The sequence below is a fragment of the Cervus canadensis genome, chromosome X, assembly GCF_019320065.1.
Source record: "Cervus canadensis isolate Bull #8, Minnesota chromosome X, ASM1932006v1, whole genome shotgun sequence".
In the NCBI taxonomy this organism is placed as follows: domain Eukaryota; kingdom Metazoa; phylum Chordata; class Mammalia; order Artiodactyla; family Cervidae; genus Cervus; species Cervus canadensis.
In genome coordinates, this window is record NC_057419.1 from 138,682,527 (window position 1) to 138,687,956 (window position 5,430).

Genomic DNA, 5,430 nt, shown 5'->3' on the forward strand with positions numbered 1-5,430 from the left:
GTGCTCAGTCTCTCAGTAAAGTCTGACTCTTTGTGACCCCATGGACTGCAGCCTGCCAGGCTCCTCTGTCTATTGGATTCTCAAGGTAAGAATACTGGAGGGGGTTGCCATTTCCTCCTCCAGGGGATCTTCTTGACCCAAGGATAGAACCGATGTCTATGGTGTCTCCTGCATTAGCAGGTGAATTCTTTACCATTGAACCACCTGGAAAGCCCATCTATATCTGTGTCTATATCTATTTTGTCTATCAGTTCCATTTATCTGGAGAACTCTAACACACAACACTAATTCCAATTTGAAAATCCAGTCTAGGGACTTCCCTGGTGGTCCAGTGGTTAAGAATCTGCACTTTCACTGCAGGGAGCACAGGTTCGATCCCTGGTCAGGGAACTAAGATCCTGCATGCTGCAGTGTGATTCCCCCCACCCAACCCCCCAAAAAAGAAAATCCAGTCTCCCAGTGACTGGGAACTATACATCAATGGCAGGAGAGATCAATATAAACTGATTAGCATTGTGGACACCTAAAGGGTCACACTCTTTGGAATTAGAAGCAGAGGCCAAAATCTGCTATGGGTTTCTGGTTCCCTGATTCCTGGACCCCATAAGCAAAAACAACTAGTGTTTACTGAACTCTCACAGTGTGTCAGGAATTATGGCAAATATTTACATGAATTATCTTATTTGAAACTTCCAACAGGTACTACTATTATTATAGTTGTTTTATGAATAAGAAAATGGAGACTCAAAGAGTTACATTAAGTTAAGTAAAAGAGACACAACCTTACTCCCTTCTTTTATTTCCAAAAGAAATTTTGGTAAGTGCTTCTAGGGGGATTTGAATCCAGGTTGTCTCACAGCAAGCCCAAACTTCTCTCCATGATATGACACTATTTTCTCTGCTAGTCACTTATGCCATTGCCTGATTCATATGATGGGTTGATAGAAGATTCAAGAGACACATCTGTCTTCTGGTTTCCCAGGAGACACTCTGAAAAAAACTAACTTTGGTTTCCCTCTTCTCCAATGATCATAGTTTGTTTACATATTAAATATGGTGACAGCTCTCAGATCTACATGGCTCATTTTTGAGCCAGGGCTGTATGTTGGGCTTCGTTGGTATAGGTAGTTTACAACTGCTAATAGTACCTCCTTCTAGCTCATATCAGCTCTAGTTTGGCTATTTTCAGTAAGCCAACAGCATTTATGGGCCTTGTGTACATACCTTAATATTGCAATTATTGGTAGATGCCAGCTTCCAGGATATCTAGCACTTTGGATGATGGACTAGGGCCTGTAAATTTCAGTCCCAGGCAATGCTTCCTATCTGTGTAGGTGGCAGCAAGCAGAGTGATGGACCACATGAAACACACAGTTCTGAAAGTGGCTCAAGTCCAGATCCAATAAGAGCTTTCTTAGAAGCTCCCCTTTTCAAAATAATCCATAATTCTCAGAGGAGAGGAATATGGTTATTTATAAAGCCAAAACAATAACTACGAAAAACCTCTCTCTGAGCAGATGAAACCTTCTGCCACAGAGGTAAAGCTCAAAACTAAAACACAGGCCGAGGAGCTATCGCAGTGCCCAGCCATCAGCCAATCCAAGGGCAAATCAGATGGCACACAAGACGGGGGACAGAGTCAAACCAGTTGAGTCAACTGGGCCCTTAACTGTCAGAATGAAAAATATTTTGGTTCAACTGAGAAACAGCATTAAGATCATAAAGTACGATGGTTCATTTATGGTGGTTGTTGATAACTTTGTTTAAGGATCGTGTGTGTGTGTGTGTTCTTACTTCTTTTCTGTGTGGGCCTCCTCTCCTCCCCATGAAATCATTGCTGTGTGAACTCAAAATTCTTTCAGGCTGGAAGTCTGAGTGGCTCTGGCCTAGCATTCACCCTTTGTGCAGAGTAACGGTTTCATGAGGCAAAGGAACTGGGGCCAGGCATAAGCTCTGAATACACTTTTGTGGCTTCCACTGAAGATGCCTATGATGTCAATGCCTCAATTTCTAGGCATTTGCATTTGTTTTCTAATTCTCACCTTATCTCTGCTGAACTGAGGGATTTGTCCACAACTGGCCAGCTGAGACAGGGAAACACTGGGTTGTCAGAGGCCAGGCATAGGGGTGGCAGCATCCATCCTGATTCAGGATTCTAGGGGTCACCTGTGGAGGTAGAGGAGAGGCAGACTGAAAGTGAAAGACACAAGGGGGAAGATCAGTTACTGAGGCTGATATGTCCTCCTGGCTTGAGACTGCCCTTCCCCTTTGATGTCTGTAACAGAAATGGCAGTACAACAACTATGTGATTTTTTAAAGATTTTTTTTAAAAATGTGGATCATTTTTAAGGTCTTTACTGGATTTGTTACAATATTGTTTCTGTTTTATGTTTTGTGTGATTTTTTTTTTGGCTGCATGTATGTGGAATCTTAGCTCCCCCACCAGGGATAGAACGCAGGCCCCTCCTGCATTGGAAAGTGAAGTCTTAGCCCATGGACTGCCAGGGAAGTCCCACTACTACCATGCAATGTTAACGTCTCAGGCTGTGTGAGGACAAGCACCCTGGCCCCCCAGCACTAACCAAATCAGCAGGTGAAAAGATGGATCCAAGGGAAAGGTGCCTCAAAACCCCGCATGGGTTTCTTTGAGCAGTTTGGGGACTTGCAAGGCAGTAGTGGAAAAATGACTGGGGACAAATCTGCATGTCACCTCAGCTTGCAGATTTACATTTATTTGCTTTTATTTTGATTTCATTTTGTAATGGCAAAAAACCCTTGAGTGGCTTCCTTAATTAATCAAATTAAGGCCAGCTTGCACCTTTGTGCAAGAGAAAGAGCCTTTCAGGATCTTTTGTGTGATGTCTCTTTAGTGTCCCCTTGCCTACCCCACCTCCTCTCGCTGGGAAGAAAGGGAAGGGGATCCCATCTTTCCTCAAAGACTTCAGGTTAAGGATATCTGACCAAGTAGCCAGGTCTAACCACAGCCTCCCTGCAAGAAAGGACACTGCCGGCCCCAAGGAGCAGCTCAGTGTGACGGAAGGGGAGTCAGCCATTCGGGAGGATTTCTTTTCCTCTGCTCCCCACTCTGCTTCTGGCTTCTGCATCTGCTGTTTTTGTTTGCCTTGGGATGCCAGGCACAACCTCAGTCCCTTCTTTGTTTGCGAAAAGAAGTCTACTCTTCTCTGCCCGTGTGCTCAGTTGCTCAGTCATGTCTGACTCTTTGCAACCTCATGCACTGGAGCCCACCAGGCTCCTCTGTCCATGGGATTTCCCAGGCAAGAATACTGGAGAGGGTTGCTATGCCCTCCTTCAGGGGATCTTCCCGACTCAGGGATGGAACTCACGTCTCCTCCATTGACAAGCTGATTCTTCACTGCTGAGCCACTGGGGAAGGCCCTACTCATCTCTAGACTTCACAGATTTTGGGGGGCAGTCCCAGGAAGGGGGTCCCAGCACGGAGGCTTCTGCCAAGTCCCTTGTGTTCTTCATCCTCTCCTCTCTCTTCTGCTCGTTTTTCACTCCTCCTCCTCCTAGATTGTGCTCCTGCCTCTCATGCAATTTCTTCTCATTCTATTAGACTATCTAGCAGGTCAATCATCTAGGTCTTAACAGAATTAAGAATGTTTCTTTTGTGTACCAGTAACCATTCTCTTTAAAAGAAGATCAGGATTATAAATCACTTAATTTTTGGGGGGGTCATTCATCCTCATATTTTCCCATAAGACAGATGGAAAAATTGAGGTCACAGCCACCTAGCAATCCAACAGTGTCACTCGGCTCCAGACACAAGTCCTCTGTATACCAGCCTGCTTCTGTTTTCTTCAGAGCATGCTCTCTCTCTCGCGCGCGCGCGCGTTTTTGTTTTTGTTTTTTTTTTGGTAGAAGCTTTGCCAACTGTACATATTCGTTTTTTTTTTTTGGCTGTGCTTGGTGTTTGCTGTGGCATGTGGGCTCCTCCTTGCAGAGTGCAGGCTTCTCTAGTGACCTGCAGGCTCCAGAGCTTGCAGAGTCAGTAGTTGTGGTGTGTGGGCTCTGTAGTAGTGGCACGTGGGCTTATCTAGTTGTGGCCTGAGGCTTAGTTGCCTCATGGCATTTGGGAACTTAGTTCCCCGACCAGGGATCAAACTCATGTCCCCTGCACTGGCTGGCAGATTCTTAACCACTGGACCACCAGGGATGTCTCCTCAGTTGTACATATTCTAATGTGAAAACTTTTATGGATGGTGGTAGATGATCTTGTTGCTATCCCCTAGGCTCCATGCTTCTCTAGAATCTCAAGGGAAAACACCATCTCCTCAAAAGATAGGAGCTCTTAGAATGCAGCCAAAAACCCTTCCAGGATCCGTGAGAGCTGTCCAACTTGTTTGGGGTGTGTTTCCCACTTTTCAAACCCCTCTTCAATACTGGCTGAGAAGGGAGAAGTTGGGGAGAGATGACTGGAAAAGGCAGAGAAACGAACTCTGTCCCTGAGGATCTTTTTTAAAGCCAAATAAACACATACTGTTGTTGTTTAGTCACTAAGGCTCAGACAGTAAAGAATCTGCCTGCAATGCAAGAAATGCTGGTTCCATCCCTGAGTTGGGAAGATCCCCTGGAGGAGGAGATGGTAACTTACTCCAATATTCTTGCCTGGGAAATCCCATGGGCAGAGGAGCCTCGCAGGCTACATACAGTCCATGGAGTCACAAAAGAGTTGGACACGACTGAGCAACTGAACAATGAAAGCAACAACAACCACCTACCACTGTGGTCAAGGCAGGCAACCCAATTCTAGGCTTGTCAGAGGAAAGACCTGTCCCTTCCCCTTGCACAAAGAATGCTTGCCTCTGAATTCCGTCTGCAGGGAGACAACAGCAGAGCTGGGGGAGGCCCAGAGCAATGGAAAATGCAGATTGTGATCCCAACATCTAGGAGATGCTATCAGAGACCTCTAGAGGTTTTGAAAGGGATACACTTAGAAAACCACAAATAAATGTGATTTTATGCAACAGAAAACAAATATATGAAATCCATTATCCTCAAGATTTAGTGTAAACTGAAAGTATGTGTAAACACCTTTCAAAAAGGGTTAGAAGCATTCATAAATTTATGCATAGCTGGTTACTAAGGGCAACTAGCATGTTTTCATAGGAAGCTGGAAACAGACGATACTTTAGAGATCAGCTCATCTCTAGCACTCCCGCTCCCTGCCCAACCTCTGCAGTGAGGGGCCATCAGAAAGGGGCCTCAGGGAGCCAAAGGTGGAACCAGATGGGAAAAAGGTGATTCCTAGTGGTCTCCCAGGTAACCCCCATCCCCACCCTAAATCTTTTTCTTGAAAGTTAAGTTTTAGAGAGGAGAGAGGGAATAAACCAGCTTAAATACCTCTAATTAGCTAGAGGAGCCACAGAGACTCTTTATGTGTGGGGCTTGGGGGATGGGCAGAGGGCG

General features: G+C 45.4%; 1 non-coding gene across 1 annotated transcript; it reads left to right on the forward strand.

Moving 5' to 3' along the window:
• Positions 1–317: 317 nt before the first annotated feature.
• TRNAE-UUC lies at positions 318–390 on the forward strand. Its single transcript has one exon. It is a non-coding gene; the product is annotated as a tRNA-Glu (tRNA).
• The last annotated feature ends 5,040 nt before the right edge of the window (positions 391–5,430 follow it).